The sequence below is a fragment of the Myotis daubentonii genome, chromosome 3 (genome assembly GCF_963259705.1).
Source record: "Myotis daubentonii chromosome 3, mMyoDau2.1, whole genome shotgun sequence".
NCBI lineage: Eukaryota > Metazoa > Chordata > Mammalia > Chiroptera > Vespertilionidae > Myotis > Myotis daubentonii.
The window spans coordinates 152671551-152688391 of record NC_081842.1 but is presented as its reverse complement, the minus strand read 5'-3'; the positions used below and the strand labels follow the sequence as shown (position 1 = coordinate 152688391).

At 42.2% G+C, this 16841-nt stretch overlaps 1 long non-coding RNA gene across 1 annotated transcript in view; it reads left to right on the top strand.

Moving 5' to 3' along the window:
* Positions 1–326: 326 nt before the first annotated feature.
* The window catches only part of LOC132230868 (uncharacterized), a 145476-nt gene continuing 128961 nt past the window's right edge, over positions 327–16841 (top strand). Inside the window, exon 1 of the long non-coding RNA XR_009451949.1 lies at positions 327–371. This is a non-coding gene — a long non-coding RNA (uncharacterized LOC132230868). The remainder of the gene's footprint in view (positions 372–16841) is intronic.

Genomic DNA, 16841 nt, shown 5'->3' with positions numbered 1-16841 from the left:
TCGCACTGAGGGCGAGACAGCAGGAAAAGGATAACAAAGGCAGCTTACAGCCCACAGCCTCAAGGGCCAGCACTAATCGGATTGAAGGACAATGGACTCCATGTAATCAGACTAGAACACTTACATCCCCCAGCCTCCACCTACTGGTTTTGCACATAAAATTCAACCCCAAGGACAGTGGAGACTGCGTGCTAACCTTCTCTGGTTGTGGCTCCATCCCCCCATTCCCTCTAATAAACTTCCCTCCTGCTTGCTTTCTGTGTCCACCTAATTCCTTGAGTGACTCTAATCTTACAGTTCAGTTTGACAAAAGCTCCATTGCTGGTTCCTGGTGGGTGTGGCTCCCTCTTCCCTCTTTCAAGCAGGGTAAGGTATGTCGCTGGGAGAGGCAGGCACCAGTATTTCTCATCCCCTCCAACACTGAGTTGCAGAGACTGGAGGCTGGGGCTCCCAACCTGCACCCAGACCCACTCACAGAGTGAAGGCTCTAGCTGATGCACAGCAGGCTGAGATTGCCTGGCCTGCTCACCCTCCCTCTGGCTCACTTGTAGGAAGGAGTTTCCAAGCTGGGAGAGGCACGTTGGGCAGACCACAGGCTACCACCCCTGCCCAGGGAGGAGCAGTGGCTCAGAGATATTTGTCCAGGGAGAGAGGCAGTGCATCATCACAGAAATCTCTGAAGTTCTCCCCCAAAGAACTGATTTTATTGAAACAGTTTGGGGACTTGAAGAAACTTTATTGCTAGCACATTGACTTTACAAAAAACACAAAAGGAGGTTTTCAGGGAGGAAGCAAGTGATTTCGAAGAGCAGCACTAAGGGAATTGTGTAATTATAAAAGAGTATAAATGCAGGTTTATTTTCCTTTCTCCTCTTAACTGGTTTAAAAGCAATTGTATACAATTGTATTGCAGGGCCCATGACATACTTAAATGTAATATATGTAGGAATTTGACACCTGATATTAAGATAAACTCATAGGAATAAAAAGAACCAGAAATTGTAAGTCAGAAAATTAATATAACAAGCCCTATACATTTATCCTTTCTCCTTTAGCTTCTTTCAAGACATATGTGGATGAAAGGGCCACATGCTGACCTGACAAGCTCAGGGGAGGCCTGCATGGCAGTCGTGCACACTCAGACCTAAAGTAACCACAAAGGATGGTCTGAAATTAAACTTTAACTAAAGCAGTTATGGTGGGCAGTTACGTCCTAGGCCAGTATCTTCACTGACAAGGTCAACCTTTACCTTAACTGAGCCTATCTGTCTTTTTGCATCTATGATAACATACCCTTGAAGTGTCTGGGTAACTTATAATTTCCCTTTTTCTGGACCCCCCTGGGGCACAATCAAATGTGTTGGGCGCCAGGGCAGATACCACAATTTCCTTCATTATCATGTTAGCTGTTCCTGCACACACCTATGTGTCCATCATTTTACTTTTTATCCAATCCCAGGGGTTTCTCTCCCCCGCAACCCCCGCTTTGCTTTCTCCCACCTCTCTAATCTACCACCAGTGGATTTCATGCAACCCACTTAAGTCCCTTCCTTTGATTGCTATGTATAAATACAGATGTAACCTGCCAGGGGTCTTGTACATCATCTAGAAGGGTTCAGGAATCTGGAGAAGGGCTGCATGTAAATTATTAAAGAGTCCAGAGATGAAACATAAATTTGGAAGGCATTTTGAGGAGCCAGAGGAGCTTTGCTGTAGGAACCAAGTTCTGTTGTCTCTCTGGACCCCTTGCTTTTTTTTTTTTTTAAAAATATATTTTTATTGATTTTTTACAGAGAGGAAGGGAGAGAGATAGAGAGTTAGAAACATCGATGAGAGAGAAACATCGATCAGCTGCCTCCTGCACACTTCCCACTGGGGATGTGCCCGCAACCCTGGTACATGCCCTTGACCGGAATCGAACCTGGGACCCTTCAGTCCGCAGGCCGACGCTCCATCCACTGAGCCAAACCGGTTTCGGCCCCTTGCTTTTTATTAACAAAAATTGTCCTAAAGCAAGGTAGATATACATATCAAAGGCAAGGTTTAGGGGGTTGGGGGAACTGCCTATGGCTGTTCAGGTGTTTGGCCAGTAGGAGGCAATAACATGTAGATCGAAATGCCCTCAGCTGTCTGGCAGCAAGCAATCATCTATGCAAATCTTTAGGTGTGGGGAAATGCCCTTAGCCATTTCCAGCAGGCAATCCTCAAGGTTCCATCAACCTTTTGATGAAACTCTTGCATTTATGACATGCTGGAATTAGTTTCTGGCAGTAACCCGCCAATCTCCAGAGCATTATCTCAATTTGTTGAGGTTCTGCTTTCTGGCATATGTCGACAGTTTGGCTCAAGTAAACTCACAACAATTCTTTAAAGGTTTCTTTTCTTTCTTTTCTTTTTTTTAAAGCAAAGTGTGGAAAATTTATTACAAGCAGATTCAGCCTCCCCCCAAGGGGAGGGTGACCTAAGAATGGGCTGCCCATTCAAGCTTTGTAGTCCAGGGGTATATATTTGCTACAAGCCTGCTCTAGGTCTATCTGTGTTGTCCCCTGATTGATTCCCTCAATTGTTTTTGCCCAACAATGGCCCTAAACTTTTCCTGTGTCTGTGTTCTTTCTCTATTCCTATGCTGAACTTTTTGTTTCTCTTTAAAAAATAAATATTTATTGTTCAGATTATTACAGATGTTCCTCTTTTTTCCATTCATAGCTACCTTCCACCTAGTTCCCACCCCACCCCATGCCCTTACCCCCCACCACTGTCCTCATCCATAGGTGTAAGATTTTTGTCCAAACTCTTCCCACACCCTTCACATTCCCCTCCCCCTGAGAATTGTCAGTTCACTCCCTGTCTATGCCCCAGCTTCTATTATATTCAGCAGTTTATTCTGTTCATCAGATTATTTTTATTGACTTAATTTTTAGATTCACTTGTTGATAGATATGTATTTGTTGTTCCTTTGTTGCTCATAATTTTTATCTTTACCTTTTTCTTCTTCCTCTTCTTAAAGAATACCCTTCAGCATTTCATATAATCCTGTATTTGTGGTGATGAACTCTTTTAGCTTTTTCTTGTCTGTGAAGCTCTTTATCTGACCTTCAATTCTGAATTATAGGTTTGCTGGGTAGAGTGTTCTTGGTTGTAGGTTCTTGCTAGTCATCACTTTAAATATTTCTTGCCACTCCCTTTGGCCTGCATGGTTGCTGTTGAGAAATCAGCTGACAGTCGTATGGGTACTCCCTTATAGGTAACTAACTGTTTTTCTCTTGCTGCTTTTAATATTCTCTCTTTGTCTTTTGCCCTTGGCATTTTAATTATGATGTGTCTTGGTGTGGTCCTCTTTGGATTCCTCTTATTTGGGGTTCTCTTCGCTTCCGGGACTTGTAAGTCTATTTCTTTCATTAGGTAGGGGAAGTTTTCTGTCATTTTTTTTTAATAGGCTTTCAATATCTTGCTCTCTCTCTTCTTCTGGCACCCCCATAAATCAGATGTTGGTACGTTTGAAGTTGTCCCAGAGGCTCTTTACACTATCTTCATATTTTTGGATTCTTTTTTCTTTTTGCTTTTCCGGTTGGGTGTTTTTTTGCTTCTTCGTATTTCAAATCTTTGAGTTGATTCTTGGGATCCTCTAGCCTTCTGTTGGATCTCTGTATATTCTTCTTTATTTCAATCAGTGTATGCTTAATTTCTGACTGGTTCTTTTCCATTTTTTTGGTATTCTCATTAAGATCCTTAAAGGTCTCACTAAGTTCCTTGGAGGTTTGTAGAAGATTCTTGAGTAACCTTATAACTGTGGTTTTGAACTCTAAATCCAGTAATTTGCTTTCCTCCATTTCTTTCATTTGTGACATGTTTCTTTGTCTCCACATTTTGGCTGCTTCCCTGTGTTGATAGAGTGGCTTTGTGTGCTAGGTGTCCTATTTGGCCCAGTGGCTCAGCCTCTCCTATCACCTGAGGTGGACACTCTTGGTGCACCCCTTTGTGGGCTGGGTGTACAGTCTTGTTGTAGTTAAGCCTTGATTGCTGTTGGTATCCCTGGAATCAAATGACCTCCAGGCCAATTGACTGCAAGGACCCGCTGTGTCTATAGTGGACAAACTGCTGTGCTGGAGACACCCTTATGGTGCAGGACTTGCTTCAGTGGGGCTTTGGTCCTCACTGAGTCTGCCTCTTGACTATGTCACTTATGGATGTGAGGAGTTGAAATCTGGTATCTGGCCACTGGGTACACTGGCTCCTGGATCTCCAAGGAGCTGCAAATTCAGCCACTGTGTGAGTCCGCCCAGCAGGAGCTACCGAGAGATCTGCAAATTCCTCCTCTTTTTGGGGGTTTGGAAATTTTGGAGCTCTCTGACCCAACTGCAGTTTGTTAGGTTAGGCTGCAAAAGGGCAGGTGATTCATTTGCACTGCTGCACACAGCTTGGGTGGGGTTGTAAATTGAGTGGGGTGGGGTTTCAGAGAATCAACTGGGCAGAGCAAACAGCAATGGCTATCGTCAGCCATCTCCGCGACTCCACGCGTCTCCGTGTGTCTCCGCATCTCAGTGTCTCTGCATCCCCAGGTCCCCTAGCCCCACGCCCCCACAGTAACAGTGATCCCTGCGAGCAGTTCTGCAAGAAAGCCACCCTTGCTTTCCCACACGATGCCAAACAGTCCAGTTTCTCCCCACAGGAGTCTGGGTCCCTACAGTCTTGCTGAAAACGAGTTCACTCCATTCGGGAGCTTGTATCTCCCAATTGAAAAAAACTGCACACCCAGGTGCAGCCCGGTTTGCGCACCTCCAATCTCTGCTCTACCCAGCCTCAATGCCCTTTTTTCTTTCCTTCTAGTTGTAGAACTTCCACTCAGCCAGCTTTCCCACGGTTCTGGATGATCGCTGTTTTGTCTTTTAGTTATAGTTTTAATGTGGTTGTGGGGGGCAGCACGTATAGGTATAGACCTTATGCCGCCATCTTGGTTGTCCCTCTTTACAGGTTTCAATGGTTTTTATGTTAACAAATAAGATTATATAAGCTAATAACTTTCAAAATGTCTTGTTGGCTGTTACATATATAGATGTAATTTGTAATATGTATGTAAAAATAGCACTAAAAGAGGGTAAGAGGGAATAGAATTGCAAGAATAAGAGTTCTGTATCTCACTGAAATTAATTTGGCATAAATTCTGGGTATATTCTTTTTCTTTTTAATTTTATGGAATTCATTTGGGTGACATTGGTAAATTAAATATGTAGGTTTCAAGTGTACAATTCTGTAATACATCATCTGTATATTGTATATTTACCACCTAAAGCCAAGTCTCTTGCCATCACCATTTAGCCCCCTTTATCCCCTTCTATCTTTCCACCCCCCTTTGCCTCTAGTTATCACAATACTATTGTCTGTATATGAGTTTGGGTGTTTTATTTTGTTTTGTTTTTTACTTAATCTCCTCACCTTTTTCACTCAATCTCTAATCGCCCTCACCACTGAGGTCCTGGAGAGTATTATGCTAAGTGAAATAAGCCACTCAAAGGAAGATAAATACCATATGATTTTACTTATATGTGGAATCTAATGAACAAAGTAAACTAACAAGCTAAATAGAAACAACATCATAGATACAGAGAACAGACTAAAGTATATTCTGATAAATAAATAAATAAATAAATAAATAAATAAATAAATAAATGCCTTGAAGCACCACAAAGGAAACAACAGACCTCAATTAATATTCTTTCACCTTAGGAAACTGTAAAATAAGAACAACCTAAATCCAAAGAAGGCAAAAGGAAAAAAAAATAGAGATTTATGTAAATGATATTAATGAAATAGATAATGGGAAAATATACAAAAAAAAGCAGTGAAAGCAAAAGCTAGGTCTTTGAAAAGATAAGCAATTTGACAAACTTTTAGCTAAACTGGCCAGGAAGAAAAGACAGGAGACTCAAATTACTAAAATCAGGAATGAAAAATAGGACATTGCCATTGACATTACAGAAATAAAAAAGATTATAAGGCAATACTATGAACAACTGTATGCCAACAAATAAGATTAAAAATGGACAAATTCCTAGAAAGACACAAACTCCTGAAACTGTCTCAAGAAGAAATAGCTCATCTAAATAGACTTGTAACAATTAAAGAGGTTGAAAACTACCACCAAGAAAACTCAGGCCCAAATGGCTTCACTGGTGATTTCTACCAAACTTTCAGAGAAGAATGAATATCCATTCCTCAGAAATTTGGCCAAAAATACAAAATTCCCTTAATGTTATTTTACCACAAACTTTCTTTCTCTAACTGAACTACTTGAGAGTTAGTTAGAGACAGAATGCCTCAATAATCCACTGTACATTTCTTTAAAAAAATTACCTAAATGAGTAATTTTTAAGGAAATATATCTTCTGCTTCCTATTACATAGTTCATTTCCTTCTATATTAGCCATCTTCTGATGTCCTTGTAGAAGCTTATCTTTTTGGTTGTGTGAAGCACGTGTTTGTGATGGAAAAACTGGTTTATCTCAAGGAATTTCATGAACTGTTTTCCTACTTTGTTCCTGACTCCCAGTCCTAATTTACCAATGACATTTGATTCTGACATTTGATTTCCTACTTGTGCATTCTAGTCACCGATTGTTATCAGCATGTCTTGTTTTGATGTGTGGTCAGTTTCTTCTTGAATACTTGCATAAAAGCATTCATTTTATTCAGCTCAGTAAAGTGAAAAAGGAAGAGAGGGGAAAAAAGAATAGAAAAACACAGCAGTGGTTTGCCACTTCCTTCTGCTGTGCAGTGTGGGGGTCCAAACCCCACGGGCACTGGGTCCCTGTTGTCACTATCACCAAACACTGCTGTGTTTCTAAACTCTTTACAGGCGTTATTAACTAAATTCAATTTATTCTTCAGCATATATATATATATATATATATATATATATATATATATATATATAGTAGATATTATTTGCATTTTACACAGCAGTAAACACAGTTTAAATATATTTAATATTTTTGTTTGTTTTTGATTTTTAGAGAGAGAGGAAGGGAGAGGGAGAGAGAAAGAAACATCGACATAAAGCAAAACAACTTTCCACATGCCCCAGACCAGGGATCAAGTGCACACCCTGGGCAAGTGTACTGACCTATAATTGAACCTGCAACCTTTCGCTGCACAGGACAACGCCTGATCAACTGAGCCACAGTGGCCAGGGTTAGTCGTTTGTTGATAGTGTTAGGGTTGCCAAGGGGGTAAAGAATTATGAATTTACTAGAGGCCTGATGCATGAATTCGTCCATGGGTGGGGTCCCTCAGCCTTGCTGGTGATCAGGGCTGATTGGGGCAGTCTCGCCCAGTCCCGATCTGGGCCAATCAGGGTCTACCAGCCAGGGGGAGGAACCGCGGGAGGTTGGCCAGACATGGGAGGTTGACTGTGGGAGCACACTGACCACCAGGGAGAAGCTCCTGCATTGAGCCTCTGCCCCCTAGTGGTCAGTACACATTATAACAACTGGTCATAATGGTCACTTAGGCTTTTTTATATATAAATTAGGTCATCTGGATACCAGAAAGGCTGAGCCCCCAAATGGTGCCAGCACCCAAAGACAGGAGTCAGAGGTTTTTAAAGGACTCTAGGCAGGCTTTTTCTGGGTGGAGAATTCTCTGTGTGAGTCTAGATTCTGGGAAAGTCCCGAGGGGAGAGATAATGGTCTTATTTGTGAATTGGCCTAAAGGTCAGTTCCCAGAGGAGGGGGTATCAATTCAATTATTTTATCAGACTAACAGATAGCAGTTCATTGAGTCACAAGGCCCTGGTGATTGATTTCGGATTTCCTCAAATGATGAGTCAGTGTGTTAAAAGGAAGGTCAGAGGACATACAGAAAGCCAAGAGATATATGAAAACATGCTCAAACTCACTAATCATCCGAGAGATGCAAATCAAAATGACAATGAGATACCATCTCACACCTGTCAGAATGGCTGTCATCAACAAATCAACAAACGACAAGTGCTGGCGAAGATGCAGAGAAAAAGGAACCCTTGTGCACTGCTGGAGGGAATGCAGACTGGTGCAACCACTGTGGGAAACAGTATGGAGTTTCCTCAAAAAGTTAAAAATGGAACCCCCATTTGACCCAATAATCAGACTTCTAGGAATATATTCCAAGGAATCAGAAACACCAATCAGAAAGGATATATGCACTGCTATGTTCATAGCACAATTTAAAATAGCTAAAGTTTGGAAACAGCTTAAGTGCCCATCAGCAGATGAGTGAATTAAAAAACCATGGTACATCTACACAATGGAACACTATGCTGCTATAAAAAAGAAGGAATTCTTACCATTTGCAACAGCATGGATGGAATTGGAGAGCATCACGCTAAGCGAAATAAGCCATTCAGAGAAAGATAAATATCACATGATTTGCCAGCCTTGCTTCTTTAGTAATTTGTGCGTGCTTTAATAAATTGGCTTGTCCTAACTGGTTGGCTCAATGGATAAAGCTTTGGCCTGCAGAGTGAAGGGTCCCAGGTTTGATTCTGGTCTAGGGCACATGCCCAGGTTGCGGTCTCAATCTCCAGTAGGAGGCATGCAGGAGGCAGCCAATCAATGGTTCTCTCTCATCATTGATGTTTCTATCTCTCCCTTCCTCTTTGAAATCAATAAAAATATATCGAAAATAATTAAATTGACTTTATCATAATGCAACTACCTGGAGTTTTCTCATATAGATTCACTTTTAAGAGATGACAAGAATGGAGGTTGGGGAGAGCCCTCTCCCTCTTACTCAGGGTTCTTTGGTGTCTGTGAGAAGTATCTGTCATGACTCTTTTTAAATTTTTTGATGAGCTATGATGCAGTTTTCCATAGCAGCTACACCATTTTTTATTCCTACTTATATTTCACAGCAGTTCTAATTACTGCATATCCTTACCAATATTTGTTATTTTTTACCTTTTGGACAGTGGCCATACTAATAAATGTGAGGTGATATTTGGTTTGCATTTCTGTAATAATTAATGATATTGAGCATCTTTTCATATGTATATTTTCTTTGGAGAAATATCTATTTACCTCCTTTGGCTATTTTTAAACTGAGTTTTTTTGAATTTTAGGAGTTCTTTATATATTCTGAGTATCAGATGTGTAATTTTTAAATATTTTCTCTCATTATGTGAATTTCTTTTTGACTCTGTTGATAGTTTCCTTTGATGCACAGAAGTTTTAAAATTTGATCTAGTCTTATTTGTCTTCTAGTGGCCCAGTGCACGAAATTCGTGCATGGGGGGGGGGTTGTCCCTCAGCCCGGCCTGCACCCTCTCCAATCTGGGACCTCTCGGGGGATATCCAACTGCCAGTCATACATCCCTCTCACAAACCAGGACTGCTGGCTCCTAACTGCACACTTACCTGCCTGCCTGATTGCCCCTAATCACTCTGCCTGCTAGTCTGCTTGCCCCCAACTGCCCCCCTGCTGGCCTTCTCACCCCCAACAGCAGACCTGATTGCCCCCAACAGCCTCCCCTGCCAGCCTTTTTGCCCCCAACAGCCTCCCCCCAGCCTCCTTGCCTCCAACTGCCCCCCCCCCCCCCCCGCGGGCCTGATTGCCCCCAACTGCCCTCCCTGGCTGGCCTCATGCCCCACAACTACCCTCCCTGGCTGACCTGTTCACCCCCAATTGCCCCCCCTTGCTGGCCTGCTTGCCCCCAACTGTGTCCCCCTGCCAGCCTGATCACCCCCAACTGCCCTCCCGTTTTGGCCTGATTGCCCCTAACTGCCTCTGCCTCAGCCCCACCACCATGGCTTTGTCTGGAAGGACATCAGGAAGGTCTCGTGGTCTAATTAGCATATTAGCTTTTATTAGTATAGACTTTTGCTTGTTTCCTGTGCTGTTGGTCTCATATCTAATATCATTGCCAAATCCAATGTCATGAAGCTTTTCCATATGTTTTCTTCTAGGAGTTTTATAGTTTTCAGTCTTATGTTTAGATGTTTAGTATATTTTGAGTTAATTTTTATATGTGGCTTAAGGTTTCAACTTAATGCTTCTGTGTTTGGATAATCCATTTTCCCAATATGATTTGTTGTTCTTTCACCATTTTCCGGGATTTGATGAGATCATTTGATCTTACAGGTGTGAGTTTATTTCTGAAGATTACATAGCCAGATTACAAAGCTATTCAGTAAGAAACAATACAACACATCCAATAAAGGCATCTCAAGAGAAAATACCATGGGCCCTGCCACGTGGTCTCCATATCAAATGCTAGAAGTGCCACAAATGTCAGCTGTGAGGAACTGACTCTCCTATGTGGACGAAAGGGGCCACATGCTAACCTGACAAGTTCAGGGAAGGCCTGCAAACTCAGAGACCAAAAGTAACCACAAAGGATTGTCTGAAATTAAAGTTTAACTAAAAGCAGTTCTGGTGGGTAGTTACATCCTAGACCGGTATCTTCACTGACAAGGTCAACCTTTACCTTAACTCAGACTATCTGTCTTTTTGCATCTATGATAACATATCCTTGAAATGTCTGGGTAACTTTTAACTTCCCATTTTCTGAACCCCTTGGGGCACAACATAATGTGCTGGGTGCCAGGACAGATACCACAAATTCCTTCATTGTAATCATGTTAATTGTTCCTGCACTCACCTAAGTATGTGTCTATCATTTTACTTCTTATCCAATCCCAAAGGTTCCCACTCTCCACCCCTGCTTTGCTTTCTCCCACCTCTGTAATCTATCACCAGTGGATTTCATGTGACACATTTACATCCCTCCTTTGATTTCGATGTGACACACCTACATCCCTCCTTTGATTTCAATGTATAAAAATAGATGTAAGACCGCCATTCTCCAAAGCATGATCCCAATCCATTGAGATATTGCTTCCTGGCAGTTGTCGACAGTTTGGCTGAAATAAACTCACAAAAATTCTTTACAGGTTTGAATGTATTTTACATTAACACCCACCTTCATATTTTCAAGAAAACAACTGCCCCATGAAAAAGAGCATCTCTGCTTGGCTCACATCTGCATCTGAGTCCCACAGTGGTGAGTCTGCTTGGCAGAATGTAAGTCAGTCACATTGTTACCAGAAAGGGGACCTGGCCCTGAGCGGGTCTGCCTAATGCTGGGTGGTAGTGGGTGGTGTGAGGGTTCTTGACTTCGTGCAGGAAAAGTTTCACAACATGAGTCCAAGTGAATTTTAGAGGATGTTTACTAGAGCTGGGAAGTGAAAGAAGAAAGGGCTGGGGAAATGAGCCTGGGCTGGGCTGCTTTGGCTCACTAAGAAGTCAAAGAATTAGGGGCCTAGGAGACAGGTTCAGGGAAACAGTAGCAGTTCAGTTCAACTGCTACTACCCATTGCTGCCTTAGTTGCAAGTCTTGTGGGGTCCCTTAGAGTTGAGGAGATGCCTGCCTGTGGGGAGAGACGGGGGCCAGGGTTGGGGGAAGGTGGGGAGGCATAGGCATGCTCCTATGAGGGAAGCTGGACCTTTGTTTTGAGGGGTTTTAAAGGCTGGACATATAGGGGAGGTTTTAGGGAGGTATTCAATATAACATTCACCAGCTTCATGCTGATGTACCAAAATAAGGTTTATTCTCTTGCTTTCATATGTCCTTGGGTGTGGTTGGCAAATGGCACTAACTGGATTTCTGCTGTCTGTCTTCCTGAATAGGGTGATTTAAGCTACTGACCCTCTGGTTGGGGAGGAGAATTGCAAACCATTTGCTCTTTAGTGTCTGGGATTTAGGGAAGATGGGATTTACTAAATGGCTGCCCATGCTTGGTATCTAGATTTTCTAGATGGCGGCCATTGCTGTTTAAATATCTGTCTCAGTTTCCCTATTCCACTCATCCTGGCTTCCTGGCCTTTCTCAACATGCTTCCCCATGGGAGGGTCTGGGAATTAGGGTTGTTTATGTCCTACTTTTAGAAATAAATATGAAACAGGAGTTTTGGGGGTGAAATAGACAAATTTAGGAAATTTTAGAAATTAAGGGGACCCTGATAAAAGCACAGGGCTGCAAAGTAGCAGAAGGTATATTTCCATAGATTAGGGGAGCTGAACAGCTACAAAAGGTACATTTCCATAGAAAATGGGCTCGAAACAGCAGAAGGTCCATATTTACAAAATAAAGGGAAGGAAGCCCCTCATTCAGAAGGAGAAGAAGAAGGCCCAAAGGGAACAGGAAAACAATAAGGAAGGAGGGGAGGAAAACCTCACAGGTCCCATGTGAGGTTTGACTTTTGAGCTCAGAAGTTACTATAATAACCAGTCCAAGGGAAGAGTGACCCTTCAGAAGGGATAGCAAGGCACAAGGATCTGCAGCCTTTATAAACAGTAGGGAAAAAGAACTCAGTGGGACTCTTCCCCCTCCCCACTTGGGAGTCTGTGCTGGGAGACTCTCTCTCCCTCCCCAAGTGGGAGTCTGTACTTGTTTCTCAATAAATTTCTACCTTAGCTATCCCATCTTCCATCCCTGGATTCATTCTTTGACTCCTACGGACAAAGAGCTCAGGAACCATCCTGCCCAGGGGAACACTGCGTGTTCCAGTCCAAAAATTCCATTACAAAGATTGATAATAGGGGAAATTTCCATGCACACTAAGATCATTCAATCTACACAGGTAGAGCATTGGTAATATGAGGCTCTTTTTTTAAAAAAAATAAATCTTTATTGTTCAGATAATTACAGTAGTTCCTCTTTTTTCCCTCCATAGCTCCCCTCCACCCAGTTCCCAACCCACCCTCTGCCCTTACCCCCGCCCCCCCCCCCCGCACTGTCCTCATCCATAGGTGTACGATTTTTGTTCAGTCTCTTCCCACACAACCCTACACCCCTTTCCCCCCAAGAATAGTCAGTCCACTACCTTTTTATGCCCCTGATTCTGTTATATTCACCAGTTTATTCTGTTCATCAGATTATTTATTTACTTGATTTTTAGATTCACTTGTTGATAGATGTGTATTTGTTGTTCATAATTTTTATCTTTACCTTTTTCTTCTTCTTCTTCTTCTTCTTCTTCTTCTTCTTCTTCTTCTTCTTCTTCTTCTTCTTTCTTCTTCTTCTTCTTCTTCTTCTTCTTCTTCTTCTTCTTCTTCTTCTTCTTCTTCTTCTTCTTCTTCTCCTCCTCATCCTCCTCCTCCTCCTCCTCCTCCTCCTCCTCCTCCTCCTCCTCCTCCTCCTTCTTCTCCTTCTCCTTCTCCTTCTCCTTCTCCTTCTCCTTCTCCTTCTCCTTCTCCTTCTCCTTCTCCTTCTCCTTCTCCTTCTCCTTCTCCTTCTCCTTCTCCTTCTCCTTCTCCTTCTCCTTCTCCTTCTCCTTCTCCTTCTCCTTCTCCTTCTCCTTCTCCTTCTCCTTCTCCTTCTCCTTCTCCTTCTCTTCTTCTTCTTCTTCTTCTTCTTCTTCTTCTTCTTCTTCTTCTTCTTCTTCTTCTTCTTCTTCTTCTTCTTCTTCTTCTTCTTCTTCCTCCTCCTAAAGGATACCTTTCAGCATTTCATATAATCCTGGTTTTGTGGTGATGAACTCCTTTAGCCTTTTCTTATCTGTGAAGCTCTTTATCTGACCTTCAATTCTGAATGAAAGCTTTGCTGGGTAAAGTAATCTAGGTTGTAGGTTCTTGCTATTCATCACTTTGAATATTTCTTGCCACTCCCTTCTGGCCTGCATAGTTTCTGTTGAGAAATCAGCTGACAGTCGTATGGTTACTCCCTTGTAGGTAACTGACTGTCTTTCTCTTGCTGCTTGTAAGATTCTTTCTTTGTCTTTTGCTCTTGGCATTTTAATTATGATGTGTCTTGGTGTGGTCCTCTTTGGATTCCTTTTGTTTTGGGTTCTCTGTGCTTCCTGGACTTGTAAGTCTATTTCTTTCACCAGGTAGGGGAAGTTTTCTGTCATTATTTCTTCAAATAGGTTTTCAATATCTTGCTCTCTCTTTTCTTCTGGCACCCCCATAATATGGATGTTGGTACACTTGAGGTTGTCCCAGAGGCTCTTTACACTATATTCATATTTTTGGATTCTTTTTTCTTTTTGTTTTTCCAGTTGGGTGATTTTGCTTCTTCGTATTTCAAATCTTTGACTTGATTCTTGCGATCCTCTGGTCTGCAGTTGGAACTCTGTATAATATTCTTTATTTCAGTCAGTGTATGCTTAATTTCTAGTTGGTCCTTTTTCATATCCTCGAGGATCTCACTAGATTTCTTGAGGGTCTCACTAAGTTTATCAGCAGTTTCTAGAAAATCCTTGAAAAACCTTATAAGTTTGGTTTTGAACTCTATATCCAGTCGTTTGCTTTCCTTCATTTCTGTCATTTGTGACCTGTTTCTTTGTCTCCGCATTTTTTTATGCTTCCCTGTGTTGATAGACTGGCTTTCTGTGCTAGGTGTCCTCTAGGGCCCAGTGGCTCAGCCTCCCTAATTACCTGAGCTGGACACTCTTGGTGCACCCCTTTGTGGGCTTTGTGCACAGTCTTGTTGTAGGTAAGCCTTAATTGTTGTAGGTATCACTGGGAGGAATTGACCTCCAGGCCAATTGGCTGTGAGAATCAGCTGTGTCTACAGTGGGAGAACTTCTGCGCTGGAGACACCCTTCTGGGACAAGACTTGCTTCAGTGGGGCTTTGGTGCCCACTGAGTCTGCCCCTTGAGTGTGTCCCTTATGGATCGGAGGAGTTGTAATCTGGATGGTCCCACTCTGACCACTGGGTACACTGGCTCTTGGATCTCTAAGGAGGTGCTAATTTAGCCTCTGCCTGAGGCTACCCAGCAGGAGCTACGGAGAGATCTGCAGATTCCTCTTCTTTGTTTGAGATTTGGAGGTTCCCAGGTGAGGCCCAGCTGTGAAGCAATGCAAGCTGCTTTGGGGCCTTGTGCCTTCTTTTGGAAGTTCTGGGTCTCTCTGACCCAGCTGCAGTTTGTTAGGTAATTTTAGATTGCAAAGGGCCATGCCTTTTATATGCAAAAGCCTCTATGCACAGCTTGGGTGGAGCAGGGTCTCAGGGAATCAACAGGGTGGAGCCAACTGCTATGGCTGATCCTCAGTCCTACCCTAAGAGGCCCCATGTCTCAGTGTCCTGGTAATCACTGCAAACACTTCTGAGAGAAAGCCGCCCTCGAGTTCTGACTGATGCCAAACAGTTAAGTTTCTCCCCGTATGAGTCTGGGTCCCCAGAGACTCGCCCGGAACTGGAGTTCACAGCAGCCTGGAGCTTGAGACTCCCTCCCAATTGAAAAAGACAACCGTGTCCTCAGTTGTCAGCCCTTTCCACGTGCGCCTCCGTATCTCTGCACTTTACTTCCGCGTCTCCGTACCTCTGCACTTTTCTTCCGCACCTCCTCTGAGTCTCAGTGTGCTTTTCTCTTTCCTTCTAGTTGTAGAATTTCTACTCAAGCCAGCCTTCCTATGGTTCTGGATGATGTCTGTTTTGTCTTTTAGTTGTATTTTTCTTTTTTTAAAAAAATATTTTATTGATTTTTTTACAGAGAGGAAGGGAGAGAGATAGAGTTAGAAACATCCATGAGAGAGAAACATCGATCAGCTGCCTCCTGCACATCTCCTACCGGGGATGTGCCCACAACCCAGGCACATGCCCTTGACCGGAATTGAACCTGGGACCTTTCAGTCTGCAGGCAGATGCTCTATCCACTGAGCCAAACCAGTTTCAGCTTTAGTTATATTTTTGAAGTGGTTGAGCGAGGCAGCAATTTCCAGTGTTTACCTCTGCCACCATCTTGGTTTCTCCAATATGAGGCTCTTATTCGTATTTTCATGCCTATCACATACAGCACTCTTTTTCACTTTGCAGTGGCATCTCAATATTTTAATTTGTTCCTCTACTTGTTTGTAAGTTCCACACATTATTAACATTCCTTAGTTTATTAAACTTTTAACTTTCATACATATATACTCTCATCCCTGTCTATCACATAATTTGCTCTGCATTTAATATTCATTTTGGTTTTACTCAAATTTGGCATTTTTCTTAATTTTTAGTGCAGTTATATTTTGTGTTTGTCTAAGCAGAAAGCAACTTGATTCATTTTTTAACTCATATGGGATTATCCTCTCATGCCACTAGTTTATTAGTTACTCAAGAAAAATGAATAGTGTCTTTTTAATATTTTTATTGTCTAAAGTTTTACATATGTCTCCTTTTCCTTCAATTGACCCCCCTACCCCAAGCCATTCCCACTCCATGGCCCCAGGGTCTGTGTCCATTGCTTAAGCTAATATGCATACATACAAGTCCTTTGGTTGCTCTCTAACCCCCATCCCCTACCATTTGTCTCTGAATCTATTCTTGTTCATCAAATTATGTTGATCATTATATCTTACATATGAATGAGATCATGTGATATTTATCTTTCTCTGACTGGCTTATTTTGCTTAGCATAATGCTCTCCAGTTCCATCCATGGTGTTGCAAATGGTAAAAGTCCTTCTTTTTTATAGCAGCATAGTATATCATTGTGTAGATGTACCAGTTTTTTATTTTTATTTTTTTGTACTTGGGCCTTTTATTACCAGCACTCCCTATTAACATAGGAAAAGAGTAGAACACATCAAACAGATTACAAAGTGGTTCATCATTCATCTTTGACTATATGCATTACAAGTGATTTTGAAGAAGGTCCTAGGCAGAAATAGGGCATAAGTTTTTCTGTAAAACTTCCACTGAAAGTATACAAATGTGATATATTTCTCAAATTATAAAATGAAACTTCTCCCAACTCATAGTCCAGAAAAATGCCTATCCATTCCCTGTTGCCTCAATGGCATGTGACTGATGTATTAGCCCAGAATTGAAGCTGCCAGCAGCCATTTCTTGGGGTTGGTGGTATAGGAGCATTCCTGGG